Source organism: Eubalaena glacialis, chromosome 9 (assembly GCF_028564815.1).
Source record: "Eubalaena glacialis isolate mEubGla1 chromosome 9, mEubGla1.1.hap2.+ XY, whole genome shotgun sequence".
Taxonomy (NCBI): domain Eukaryota; kingdom Metazoa; phylum Chordata; class Mammalia; order Artiodactyla; family Balaenidae; genus Eubalaena; species Eubalaena glacialis.
In genome coordinates, this window is record NC_083724.1 from 122,276,840 (window position 1) to 122,291,215 (window position 14,376).

The 14,376-nt window shown below is 51.9% G+C and overlaps 1 protein-coding gene and 1 long non-coding RNA gene across 4 annotated transcripts in view; one reads left to right on the forward strand and one right to left on the reverse strand.

The window, feature by feature from the left end:
- LOC133098082 (uncharacterized) overlaps nucleotides 1–8,711 on the reverse strand; it is a 51,409-nt gene extending 42,698 nt beyond the window's left edge. The window contains exons 1-2 of one of the 2 annotated variants that reach the window (XR_009702109.1): nucleotides 8,472–8,711; nucleotides 7,963–8,271 (exon numbers count right to left, since the gene is read on the reverse strand). This is a non-coding gene — a long non-coding RNA (uncharacterized LOC133098082). Of the gene's footprint in view, nucleotides 1–7,962; nucleotides 8,272–8,452 lie in introns of both variants that reach the window. The other variant, XR_009702108.1, reaches the window with a different exon arrangement.
- A 149-nt stretch (nucleotides 8,712–8,860) lies between these two features.
- Nucleotides 8,861–14,376, forward strand: part of MFAP3L (microfibril associated protein 3 like) — a 44,806-nt gene continuing 39,290 nt past the window's right edge. The window contains exon 1 of one of the 2 annotated variants that reach the window (XM_061200784.1): nucleotides 8,861–9,121. The gene's annotated coding sequence lies outside the window, so the exon portion shown is untranslated. Of the gene's footprint in view, nucleotides 9,122–9,386; nucleotides 9,597–14,376 lie in introns of those variants that run through there. The other variant, XM_061200783.1, reaches the window with a different exon arrangement.

Sequence of the window (14,376 nt, forward strand, 5' to 3'; positions counted from 1 at the left end):
TACTCAAACGGGAAGGTTAAGCTTTATGGTCAAGGCAAGGGCTTTTCTAGAGTAATTTTTACTACATACTAATCTCAGAGATTAGCCATACATGAAAAGCCACCTCCCCAATACCAACCTGCTTCTAATCAAATCATCATTCAGGTTTTTTAGGTAAACAACTATTCAAAAGGAAGTCATTGCCTTTCTTTCATGTACGTTTCCTCATAAAGACTAGCTCACTTAAAGCCATTGTATATAAAATGGATAACTAATAAGGACCTACTGTATAGCACAGGGAACTCCACTCAACACTGTGTCATGACCTATATATATGGGAAAAGAATCTAAAAAAGAGTGGATATATGTGTATGTCCACTCACTTTGACTCACTTTGCTGCCCACCTGAAACTAACACATCATCGTAAACCAGCTATACTCCAAAAATAATTAATTAAAAAAAAACCAAAAACTGTTTAAGTCACTCTTAAGTTCAGGTTTTACCCAGCAGACGCTGAGCCAGTACCAACCATGTGTAGGATAACACCCTGGATGCAGAGGCTGCACGGACAGGAGACGTGGCCTCCGTCCTCAAGGAGTTTCAACTAGTTTGGGGGGATGGGCAATGTGTGTTCAATGCCGTTTGCGTGATAAAACAATTTTAATGTTGTGCCAGATAAAAATCAGATTCCTTAATTTGCTGTGTAGTAAAATTCTTTAGCCTGATTAAAAATGTGGCATTCGTTATTATTTGTTCTTGCTGTAACCCTGTCACAGCAAATGCATTCATCATGCTTAATGTTTTTATTAATCTTCCTACATAAATAACTCATGGGATAAGAATCACTCTCCAATTTGTTTTATGGCTTAAAAAAAAAGGCACCCTAGTTCTTTCGTAAATGAACTGTCACTATAAGTTATGCAATGTTCCTAAATTGTTAGACAAATCTGGCATATTAATTTCATAATAAATTAAAATGTATGTATGAGACTCAATTTTCCCACTTATGTGCAGTATTAGTCTCACTGGCCCAAAATGTTCCACCTAATGCATTCTGAAAGTCACAGATTCTATGGCTAATTTCTTACACCGACATTAAGAGTAAATTGTTGTGACGATTGTGCAACACTGTCCCTTTAACACTTCACGTGGGTACCATCACCTTAATGTTTAGGAGGATGCAGCTTGACCGTTAATGCAGCAACTGAAAAATATTCTCACTCTAAAACGATCAATATGTGTTTATAGATATTAAAGATACTGATTCCATGTAGACATTGCACTCACCTGACAAGAGGATGAAGTGCGGACATACATCCCCTCTTAAGCTCCTGTTTCCTGTCTCTCCACGGTCCACCTCAAGGAACCCACGGCTCTCACTAAGACTCGGGATTGAGCTGCAGCTCAAAGAGGCTGCTGGCTTTGAGGGGCTCGAGGAAAGCCCAGGCGGACCCACAGGACACTGGGAATCCTCAGCAGGGCTGGGTCAGGGTAACAGAGTCTAGCCCCAGAAACCAGCAGGTCATCAGCCTGTGCTCGGGGGGAGCAGAGGTGACAGGAGGGCAGCAGGAGGGTCATCCAGCCCCAATGCCAGGCCTCAACCTGGTGCCGCCACGAGGGGTGGGAGACTGGGGGTGGTTGAAGGCAAAGGACCCGCACCCTCCTCCATCACCCCCGACCCTGAGGACAGGGACGGGAGAGGAAGCGGAACAGGGTAACCGCGAGCCCCCGGAAGGTCGCATCACCCTGCGCTTTCAGCCTTCAGCCTCCTGGCCCCCCAGGCCCTGCCCGCAGAGAGGGCCACTCAGACCACGGCCTTCTCCCACAGGAGGTGAGGCCCTGGCAGACCCAGAGACAGGGGGCACTTTCGGAGAAGCTGGGGCGGCCATCCTGCTCTCTTAACTGGTTCCTGACAAATGCAGTAGATCTCACAAACACTAGAAAGGTGTATTTCACGTGGGTCTAAAAGCTGGGAATGCTAGAATGACGTAATTCTATGCTCCTAACTTGCCTGTCAGATCATATTTTGAATACTTTAAGTTAATAACAACTACCATTTAAAGGAAACCTGAGCCAGAATCTCATAAGAAATAAATCAATTCAACCCTCTCCATGTGCAGTCTTGGGAGCCGTCCTGGACGCGAGGTCAGCGGGACCAGCCTGGCTTGACCCCGGGGGTCTCAGCACTGACTTGGTTCCTCCTTTCCCTGGTAGTTTTCTCATGACTTTCCCCATGACGCTACGAAAGGAAAGGAAATAACCCTCTCAAGAAGAAGTCGTGTGAGAGTCAAAACAAGCGAAAATAAGAGAGAGACAGAAAACCAGATTCAACCTTCAGAACCAAAGCCCCCAGGTAGTGGAAGGCGGTCATGGGAACCTGACAATGCAAACTCCACGCCGCAGCGCGAACGTGGTCTCCCCGCAGGACTAGCTTGGTGCTCAGCTAGCACTGACACCTTCAGAGCTGTCCCCGGCTCTCCTGCTTCTCTGGTGCCCTCAGGAGTTGGGGCCCAGCACCAGGAGAATTATAGGTTGGTAAGTGCCTAACAGATGATGTGTCTCTTACGGGGAATAAGCAATGGCGGACTTTTAATGTAATTAAATGTAATATTCATGTACCAGCCAGAGATTCCTGAAGCTGCGCTGGTTAGCTCAGTCCATTTGCAGTCATTAGTACTACAGGCCAAAGCACAGACACGCAATTATAAATCACTGAAATCAGCCACGTGGAGACAGCCGGGCAAAGCCCTCTCCTACTCCACTCTGATTGCTGCCGACATCGCCAGCCAATGCCACTAGGCATCTCAGCAATTCCTAGCTGCACTTCTCACCTGACCCTACACCCCACACTGTGGGCAGCAAATCGCAATTTCCATTCAACTTAAGCAAACTGGCTCGTTTAGTTCATACATACGATTACAACATTCCTCAAGTTTTAGGGATGGTCGATTCCAGGACACTTTTAGATTTCCTATTAAAGCAAAAGGAAAGGCTCATTGAAATTAATAGCAGAAATGCTGACCTATTACAGTAGAGAGCCCTTGAACCACGATGCTAAAAAAAACAGCCACTTAGTAACCTTCTCCTGCAAACATTTTCATGAACTCAGCCATACACTCATCCAGGATGTATTTGCAGCTCTGCTTTTTTGCCAGCTGACCCAAATCAGGGAGGAACAGTCTGGTAACCGACCTGAAACACTTCATCAGAAAGAAAAGCCGAATTAAGATGACACAGGCCGAGGCCAGAGTCTGGATGGCGTTTCCCACTAACCAGCTGAATGACAGATTTTGTATTTTTACACGCCTGCCTCCGAGATACTCTGACCTGTAGTTCTAACACCAATTTCAACACGTGATTCAACAAATTCGATGGGCATCAATTATGTGCCAGAACCTACACGAGATGAGATTGAAAAGATTACTAAAGAGAAGCTGCAGAGTTTGTGTCCGCCTGACACGCAGGCGTGGTCCAGGAGGAGAGCCCCGTGCCCTCAGCCGCACAGTTCGGCTGTACCAACCCCTGCGCGGGCCAGAAGCAAAGAAAAACTATTCACGAGCACACTCGCCACGATGGAGGACACACCACACAGCCGTTCCTGTAGTGACAGGTGGAAACTGTACTTTTTATCAGGCAGACGGGAGCAGGGATCTGAGTGAAGGCCGGCACACTTGGGCTGTGTCTCTGGTGCCAGGAGGGAAGTTCCAGTCTGTTAGGAAACTTCATCCCCAGGCGGGGCTCAAGCCGCAGTTGTAACAGCATCAAAAGTAAGTTTCAGGCCCCGTGTCAGCCCCGGCCCGTGGTGACGCATCACGTGTGGATGTCCAGTGCCTCCACGCTGCCTGCTGCGGAGCCCCCTCCCCGGGCAGGTCCTGGGCTTGGGCCGCCGGCTCCCTGGACCCTAACCTCGGCCGGCAGACGGGAGGGCTCCAGAGGAAGACGGTACCCACGTAAAAGCAAGGCCTCCCACCTCCCAGTCCTTCAAATCTCCTATGAAAACCAGCTCTTTCCACCTTCTGTGGGGCGAGTATCTCACTCTCCCCATTCCTGCCTCGGGAGGGCCCCTTCCCCCGGCCCCTCCCACCCACCACGTGGCCTCGTACCCCCTGTCAGCCGCCTTGGCCTCTGCCCGCCCGGCTCGGCTCAGCTCAGCCGCCCCTCGGGGCTCCCCACCCCCTGCCTTCATCCCGGCTGGAGCCCCTGTGTCCACTTTTTATCACGTGTATCCACGGACGAAATTTCCTTTCCTTCCCTCTTAATTCTAGCAAATGACTGCTGAGAAAAGAGCGAGGCGTGGAATCGCCAGCACAGAAATCACACCTCGACTCTCCGAGCTCACCTTGGAGTCTTCATTGTGCAGGGGTCCCGGTCACTCCTACGCAGGTCAGAGAGGCTGCCGACACTCCCCTGGGCGGAGCCCCGGGCTTCGAGCCGCACCTGACCTGGGCGCGGGGCCTCCCGAGCTGCTGTGCTCCTGGAGAACATCTCGGCATCGCTGGGTGTCTCTCTCCCATGTGCTGACCAGCGATGTGTTTGTTCGTTTCATTACATGGGTCACCCAACTTTGACCCGTGCTGGGAAAGTGGATGCTTGGCCTTCCCTCCTTCCTGAGGAAATTATAAACTCAAAGACCAGGACACCAAGCTACACGCAAGACCTAACTTCCTCAGAATCCGAGGGAAACGCCGCTGTGAAGTCCGTTTTCACAACGCCCCTGCCCCTGGACCCGCCCCACCTCCCAAGCAGCCTCTCCCGGCTTTTCACGGAGAGGTTCCCGCCTCTGACTTTCCCACCCCCTCTCAGGAAGGCCCTGCACACGGAGGGGACCCCCGGATCCATCCCTTCTCCTGCCAATAACCCGTGTCCCTAGATCCAAGTCACCGTCGGAATGAAACCCAAAGTGGGCAGCAGGCTCAGCTGCAAGGTGACCAGGGCCTTGCTGTGGCCTCAGAAAACGATCACGGAGGGCGGGACCGCCAGCTGGGTCACCGGCCCTACTCAGGCTGCAGGCAGCCCTTTGCTCTGCGGTTCCTGGCTAACTGGTTAGACAACACACGTCACACACCGCTCAAAGGACCAACATCAGGGCTCCATCTACACCCAGACGAGGAAGGGAATATTTCCCTAACCCTGACTCAGACTTTTCAAGAAGCTTCACCCTCCTCAGCCAGCAAGTCACAGGGTTGTGGAGAGAAAGGCTTGCTTCCTTCCATTCCTCCCCCGCCCCCTCCTTACTGGCCTGGTCAGGCTCCCAGGAACAAGGACGCTGCCTAATGAGAGTCCCACAGTTCTCCTGGCCTCTTCCAGGAAGGGGTCGGGTCAGAGCCTCCACGGCCCGCTCACCCCCGCCAAGGGGGCTGCCCTGAGGACACAGGTGCTGGGGAATCACACGTGGCCTAAGAGGCCACCAAGTAAGGCCCCGAGCGGCTCAACACACCGATAAGCAAGCAGCTGCCTTACCTCGTGCTGGTCTAGATCCCCAGCCTCCCCAACACAAGCCCCGGCTGGTTAACACGCACAAACACGGGCAACGCTTCTGAAACGGGCCAACTGTCTTCCCACCCACGTGCATCTCTCCACCAGAGAAAACCAGTACACGGGCTACTTACTTGAAGTTCTGGACTAATACTTTGTTTTTTTCCTTTTATCCGTATGACTTACAACTGTGTTTCTCAAATGTATCCAGAATCACCTGCACGGCTTGTTAAACTCGCCGGCCCCCCAGTCCACTCTGCTCAGGAGGTCTGGGTGGGTTAAGCCTCCCCGGTGAATCTGAAGCAGGTGGCCAGTCACCCCACAATCAGCTGGAAGTGCTCTTGGAAGGCAACACAAGCTGGCGGAACTGCAAAAAGCGTGTTCCTTCCTAAATGGTTAATCTGCCCTCTCTGTGTGCCACACTCTCATCAGAAAAAAAATCAAGCACAATCTATTCTAAGGAGTAACCTGTAATTAGAAGCTTATGACTACACTGTAGAAGGAAACAAGGAGAGAGAACAATGCAGTCTGTAGATTAATAAGCAATACAACACAGAACTCTGTGCAGCCACAGACTGATAAACAAGGACCTCAGACGTGCCCTGATCTCTGAAGCTGAAGAAAATCCACTGGGTTGAAAGTCAAATCCGAGGTCTCACATCACTCAAAGGAGTAGAACCATTTGGCAAACAGCATAAGATGTGACTTTGTTCTAGTATTTTTTTCTGTGCACTCCACTTACAATTCTTGGGAAGAATTTTTTAAATTAATGAACTTTAAACATTAGATGGGTACATATACCTATCATTCATTTATTAAGTAAAAATCTTACTGAGGATTGAGAGCGAAGACACAGAGATGGCTGACAGGAGCCCTTGTGGTCACGCTGCCTCAGTGCAGCGGAGATGAAGGAAAATAAATCAAGGTCAGGTGTGTCAGATGGAGACAAAGCACACGGCCCAGGTGACGTACCCAGGAGAAACCCCTGGGGAGGTCAGAGGAGATCCAGCCTGAACTGGGTGTTGAAGATGTAACCGTTTGCCAAGGGGTGAGCAAGGCAAAAGGAGGGACAAGAGAACTACAGGAACATAGAGGTGTGACTTTTGGGGTCAGCTAGGATGGGGGACACGAGGGGACACTGGCTGGAGGCCAATCAGGAGAGGGAGACAGGGGCCAGTTTATGCTTAAAAACTTGGACTTTCTCCCGAAGACAGTAGGAACCCATGTAAGGATTTTTTGCAGATATACTGAAATATAATTTGCTGAGAAAGAAAAGTGTGTGGAGGCACAGAGGATGGATCGGAAGCAGAGGAAGGATCCTTCTGGAAGGTCGTTGCTCTGCGGTTGATGGGGAAGCTGACACGGCCCGAAAAGGGTGGTGCAGGCGGAGGGTCCGCACCCAGCGAGGTCTAAGGGCAGGGTGGACAGGCCAGTGACCAGCTGGATGACGGGGGAAAGCAAATGAACGAATCTGGGATAACATCCATACGTGTGCTGCGCATAGCTAAGAAGAAGGGGGTACCGGTCACCAAACTAGGACATGCAAGGGAGGAGCAACTACAGCTCGTGACTTCTGCTGGGGACATACCGGGTTCAAATTCTCACCCATCCTCTCCCAGGCTAGACGCTTCGCGGTGTGGACCTCCAAGGGCCCTGGGCAAGCTCAAAGGCAGGGCTCAGGAGGCACGGGCAATGATGGCGCCTCACAGTTCGCGAGAGGGAGATGGGGGGCCTCAGCACAAGGTAGGGCTCTGGGGAGCACCAGAGTAAGCCCCCCCAGAAATTGTTCCCCAGAGGGACCTTCACTACAGGTGGTGTCCCCAAGCACACTGGCGCTGAACTGGGGCTGGACTAGGGGAGAGGGAAGCCGCCCTTGGAGGGAATCCCAATGAAACCCTGTAACTCAGATTGGCACTTGAACCCATGGTGTTTTAACTGAGATCACACACCTGGTCTCAGGACTTAATGAAGCTCAGGTTCTTGACGTCTCAACACAGAAAGAATTCAGTGAGAGACAAAGTGATAGATAAGAAGTGGATTTATTTAGAGAAACACTCCACAGACAGAGTGTGGGCCATCTCAGAAGGCAAGAGCGGCACCAGGGTATGGGGTTGTCAGTTTTTATAGGGGTGGGTAATTTCACAGGCTAATGAGCGGGAGAAGTATTCCAGCTATTTGGGGGGAGGGTGGGGATTTCCAGGAATTGGGCCACCGCCTACTTTTTGACCTTTAGGGTCAGCCTTGGAACTGTCATGGCACCTGTGGGTGTATCATTGAGCTGATGTGTTACAATGAGCCTATACTGAGGCTCAAGGTCTAGTGGATGCTGACTAGTCCGCCATCTTGGACCTAGCTGGTTGTAACCAGTTTATGTCATGTCCTCGGGCTATGTCTTCTTTTAAAGGTTGTGCCCTGCCCCCTTCCCTCATATTCCACCACCACGGCACCAAGCTTGGTGCGGCAGCGTCCCCCCTCCCCGGACAGGAAACCCGCAACACCCCACTCACCTGAAACCATCTCTCTGGGTTCCTGAGTTTACTCCGCTCCTGCCTGTAGCCTCCCTTCCCTGGAAGCTCTCCATTCCCGTCTTCTCCTCCGAAACCGAAGGCTAGCAGCAAGTTCCCACGCCCACCCAAGTGCATCCAAGGCGGCGCGAGCGCGCTCTGCAGGGTCCTGGAGAACGTGGAGTCTCCGAGGAAGGAAGAACTGAAGAAAAAATGGACTCTTAACACCGCGCAATGATCTGTGAGGACAAGGCCTTCATCTTCGAAAAAGCAGGTGAAAACTTCGTGTCCTCATGCAATTGTCAAGGATGCCTATTAAATACGAGAAGAGAATGAAAGATTTGGGTTTCCTGAAAAACAAACCAGCTGAAAGTTCTTGAGGTAATGAAACTAATGTTGAAATAGGATTTCTAATTCCACTCACTTGTGACCCAGACCCACCCCCCCCCCCAGCCCCCCACTCCGGCCCGCGGCCCGGCCGGGTACCGCGCACCTGCTCCCGGACCGCGCACCTGCGCCGCCCCCGCGCGGCCCGACCGGAGGCCCGGCTGGTTCCACCTGGGCGCCCGACGCGGCCGCGAGCCCGCGAGCATGCTCAGTCGGATCCTGACCCATTTCTGCGGCCGGGCCCGCGGCGGGGGTCGCGGCGCTCCCTCGCGAGGCTCGCCGGGGACGGGAAAAGAGGGGGAGAGCGGAGCTGCGTCACCCCGACCCCGGCAGCGCTCCCGCCCGGCGACTACCGGCGACTACCGGCTCCCGGGCGCCGTGGGAAATCTGCCGCTCCGGGTTTACGCCGCAGCCGAGGGGGCGGGGCTCGGGGCGGGGAGGGGCGGGGCCGGCAGGGGCGGGGGCAGCCCGAGGAGGAGCCGGGGGCCGGCCTGGCACCAAGTGGTCCCGCCGTCTGGAAAAGGGCAGCTTGCGCTGCGGGGACGGGCCGCTCAACTTCTGCAAGCGCTTTAGAAAACCCATCTTTCCTCACTAACAAAACACCACAGTGGTCACTAGAGAAAACTTATAAACTCCAGATAGTCGCAAAGGAGAAGACTAGAATCCCAAGCCCGCCGCTCAGAAGCCGCCGGTGGACGTCCCGCTCCTGCGGCTCCGCGCGCGGCGGGGGCGCTGCCGGGGCGGGCACCGCGGCCGCACGCGGACCCTGCTCGGGGTAGGTCCGGGGTCACGGGCCCAGGGCGGGTCCCGAGCCCCGCGTGCGGGAACCCGGGACCCACGCCGAGACGGCCGAGGCTGCAGCACAGCCACGCGGGGCGGGCGCCGGCCGGAGACGGCTGGGCGGGGGGTCTAGTCGCGGGACCTCGGGGACCGAGCGGCCGCCCCCCGGCCCTGGCCCCTCCCCCGCGGGCCGGCCCGCTGCCCCGCCCCGCCCCGCCCCGCCCCGCCCCGCCGCGCTGCCGCGAAGACCCGGCGGCGCCGCGCGCACTGGGCATGCTCCGCCCGGCCGCTCGGCCCCGCTGCGCTCCGGGAGGCTCCGCGCTCCCGCAGACCGCAGCCTGCGCTGCCGCCAGCGCGGGGGCAGAGGCGGCCGCCGGGAGGCTGCGGGCGTCGGCGCGGCTCCCGGGCTGGCCATGGCTAGGGGCGCGCGGCGGCCGCTGGGGGTGGCGAGGCGGCGTCAGGTTATCCAGGTTAGCCGGGCGCTGGCGGGCGGGGGCGCGGGGCGCGGGTGGCGGGGAGCCCCGCACCGCGTGGTGGCCGAGTCGCCGCCGCCGGCAACGCGGCCGCGCAACTTTGGAGCTCTCGGGCTGGAGGGGCCCGCGGCCGGGGCTGCGCGCCGGGAGGCGCCCGGGTCCCCGCGGCGGGCTCCTGGGTCTCAGGATGCTGCGGGATCCGGGAGCGGCGGGTCGGGGACACGGCGTCCCAGGCTCGTGCTATAGCCCTCCCACGGCTATAGGAGCGTGGTGTCCACAGCGCGCTGCCGAGGAGCCTCCCGGTCTCTGGGGAAAGGGGACGGCAAGCCGCGGCGGGGCCTTCGCCGACTCCAGGTCGCCCTGGTCACTGGGCCTCAGTGTCCCCGGGACGGGGGATGGCGGTGGTGCACTGTCCCGGGCCCGGCAGGCCCTGAGCGCGGGCTGCGCGTCCTGGTGCCGCAGGGGTGCGGGGATCTGTGGGCTCCGCCAGCCGCCGCCTCCACTGGAGCTCTCGGAGTTTGTCGCATTTGACTCCATAGCAAGTTGACATCGAATTGCTTTATGGCGTGGAATGGGTAAACGTGTTTCATCGGCCTAAAAAACGAAGTAATTGCAGAGCCGATTTATTTTAAGCTCGACCATTAACCGGCCTTCCCCTCCAAAACACTTGAGCTTGCAAGTTGCAAGATTTTTAAAGCAAGCTAGCCAAAAAGAAAAAAATGTTTGCGGGCCCATTACCCGCTCACACTGTAGAAAATAATGTATTGTGGTTGAATGGTCATTGTTTTTAAGCATACTTGTTGCAGAAAAGTTGGGTTACTGTAGCCATCTATATTGTGCGTTATTTTGGCTTTATGTTAAGAACTTGGAAGCGTAGCGTCGCAGAAGCGCAATTTTTTTTTTGTAAAGTTTTCTCACTTTTGTTTCTAAAGGAAACACATTTTTTTCTCAGTTGCTACTATGCTGAACATAGTAAAATTGTTCAAGATGAAATGCAAGATGTTGGGTTTCCCTGGTGGCGCAGTGGTTGAAAGTCTGCCTGCCAATGCAGGGGACGCGGGTTCGAGCCCTGGTCTGGGAGGATCCCACGTGCCGCGGAGCAACTAGGCCCGTGAGCCACAACTACTGAGCCTGCGCGTCTGTAGCCTATGCATCTGGAGCCTGTGCTCCGCAACGAGAGAGGCCGCGATAGTGAGAGGCCCGCGCACCGCGATGAAGAGTGGCCCCCGCTCGCCGCAACTAGAGAGAGCCCTCGCACAGAAACGAAGACCCAACACAGCCAAAAAATAAATTTAAAAAAAAAAAAAAAAAAGATGAAATGCAAGATGCAAGAAAATTATTTTCAGAAGGGATTAAGTTAGAACAATGTAGTTCTACTGGGCGTTTTACTTTTATGGAAAACGAAATGTGTAGGTCCCACCACCGTTTCTGTTGGTTCTTAAAACATTTAGTACCATTATCAGCCTTAGCATTACTGGATTTTAGGAGCAAGGCAAACAATCCTTTTCCTAGTGGGAACTAGTTCCACCTCTAACTAAAGCTCTAACTCTCAAGCCAGTTTCCATAAGTACCACTTAGTGGGTTCAGTTGTTTTATTTATTAAGGTTATTACAAAACATCTGGTTTGCGTTCTTCATAGACCTAGACTTTTGAGGTACATTTGCTTTTCACTGGGTTGTGAATAGCTTTTAATGTTTGTTCTTTCTTGAGATGGCTCCAGCTCTCGTTCCAGATGCTCCAGACCATTTCCCCAAGTGGGATCTGTGTCGTGCCTGTAGGTGACCGAGATGTAATAACAGGAGTGAAGTGTCCAGACAGTAAGAGCGGCAGCATGATGACTCTTTTCTGCAAATTAGGCCTGCAGTCCTCCATTTTAGCCAAAGAGTTTGGTTGGTGGTGTTCATTGCCCTAAATGTTTTTCTTAATATATTTATAGAAGAATTTAGAAGTTTGAAAAAAGCCCAACACAAATACTGAGAAATTGTGCTTCCCTTTTCTATAAAAATGCATGCAGTTCAAAATCTGCCGTGTGTACTACATGTATGTACAGCTTATCCGTTATGGCAGGGCCCGTGTTCTCAGGCTCCATTCCTCAGTGGGTGTTCGGACCGTCTCCCCTCACCCTTGGCTTTTTGCTGACCTGGAGGAAGCAGCTAGGCCTGAGTTTCTGCTTTGTGAATGTGAGGTTTGATACAGATACATAGGCCCCCCCTTGTGGATCTGAAAATCCTACCTATTTTATCAGTGTTAGGAAAGACAATGAAATTTAACAGAAGGCACATTTAAACACCACTCTTGGCTTTGGGAACTCCACATTCTGCTAACCTGAAACTAACAAAACAGGAGTTAGGTTGAAGAGAGGTTTTATTACTGCTAATGAAGAAAAAATAGCAGAGTAGACTTTGTATTCAATTTTGGAAACAAGTGATAATCTCTCCTCTTTTGTACCTAACTGTTGGGTTCTTGCAACCCAACTGCTGGGCACATAGATTTTACTTTTAATTCCATGTCTTTAGGTTTCTGTAGTGCATAGTCCTATTAGTCACATTGGATATTCCTGGCAAACTATTGCCTTTAAAAGTACAGCTTTGCCCATTCACGAGACCGAAATTTATTCAATTCCTTGTTTGCCTTGCAATTTAAAGATTTGAGGCCATTTAAACTTTGCTTAATTTGAACTTTTTGTTCTATGCAAGAACTTCCAGATACTGAAATATCAAACAAATATTGTGGCAAAGTTGCTTTTAACCCCCAACAAAGTGCAGTCAGATTTGTTAGATGAGAATCATTTTCTTGGAATTCAGAAATAGTGCAAATAAGGTCACTTCCCTAATTCAGCATCTAACCAAGCATTTGGGATGTGGCTTGCCCTTTTCTAGCCAAGCCCAGGAGGACACTTGACAACACTTTGTGATCTATGGCAAATCACTTTAAAGTCAGAAACAGCCTTAGATGCAAATGGTTGATTTTAAGTTTGCAGGAAGGTCTCCCTGGAATCGTTAAAGGATTAAGAGGCTTGGTTGATTATGTGATAAGAACCAGTTAAGAGCTGTCAGAACTAGTTTCTAAGATATACTCAGAAGTCCTGTGTGTTTATTGGTCTTGCCTCTGCCTGAGGCCTTTACTCATTAAAATATTCATTTTTCTTCCCCACAATCTTTTATAGTTAGGCCCCCAAGGCTGCAAAAATGAGTAAGACACAGTGATTCACAGTCTAGTCAGAGACAGGCTTGAGCACAAATAAACTGGAGTACAAAGTCAGTGCTGCCAGAGACGTGTCTTGGGTTGGAAGGGGAGGGGCCTCGTGAAAATAGTGACATTTCCATAGGATCTTAAGGAATGCCTAAGGAATTGGATAGGAGTCTTCTACCAGGGAAGTCCAGGCAGACAGACCACCATGATGGTAGTTAGGGTAATGCCCCCCCCCCCACCCAAGATGTCCACTTTGGGACTGTGCAGATGTGGTTAAATGGAGGATCTGGAGATGGAGAGATTATTCTGGATTATCCAGTGGGCCCCATGTAATCGCAAGAGAGAAGCACAGGTCAGTGTCAGATGCATGTGAGGAAGACTGGCTGGCCATTGCTAGCCTTGAAGATGAAGGGGCCAAGGAACGGGGGCAGCCTCTGGAAGCTGGTAAAGGCCAGGACACAGATTGCCGCCCCCCGAGCTTCCAGAAGGAGCACAGGCCTGCCAGCTCCTTGATTAGCCCATCCTGACCCATGTGGAACTTTTCACCCGCAGAACTGAAAGATAACAAATGTGTGTATAAGTCAATAAACGACTTGGTGCCTTAGAAAGGAGCCATAGAAAGGTCATCCAACCATATACAAAGAAAGATTTGGTGTGATGGAATCAGGGGCCGGGGCAAAGGAGTTTGGATTTCATCCTATTATAGATAAATGATGGGAAATCAACTGAGGATTTTTAAACAGGAACATGTGATGGACAAACCGCTGCCAGTTTTATCTTCCTGAAAAAGCAGTATACAGCTAAACCCCAGGTTTCACAGGGCAGTTCGACAAAGGGTGTGTAACTAGAGGTGGTCAGAGGCAGATAGGAATCTGGAACCAGCGTGTCGTATAATTCAGTTCTGTCCATTGATCTGAAATGACATTAGTATGCATGTGTGGAATTAAGAGCTTAGGAAGACTTGTGTTCACAACTAGTAATGCAGGAAGGACGTAGAAAGTAAAGCAGAAGGGCGAGTCACATTTGGACTACTTTGTTTCTGTTCATTGCCCTCTTAAGAGAGGGCAGCTGCTCTGCTGAATACACACCCGTGCAGACCAGATGTGGGCAGGGACCTGCGGGAAAGCCAGGTTTAACATAGTTACCTTGAGAACGATGCCACGTCACCTGGGTCAACTCTGACCAGTTGGTAAGAGCTGCTTGCCATGTCGTGGGCTTGTATAGGCTTGGCTGGGAAATTCCGACAACCCATCAGCAGTGTTTGCTGTGGGCTCCATATTTGCCAGAGGATGGGCAACAGCTACACTACCAGATGCCCTAACCTATGGGTTTAAATATAAGAATTTCAGTCATTCTCTCCAAATATATTATTCAGTCTCTTTTACATACAAGGGCTTAATAGCGTATAAAAACGTATGGTCTGGTTGAATTGACATCTCTATGTGTCTGGAAAACCTCATCTGAAGAAATCTTCTACCTTAGTGTTACAGGAGTGGCTCCAAGTTGAAACCAAACTATATGTAGAAAAATTAGTAAGAGAAGAACAGATTTTTCAGACAACATGGTACAGGAAGCCCTGCGTTGG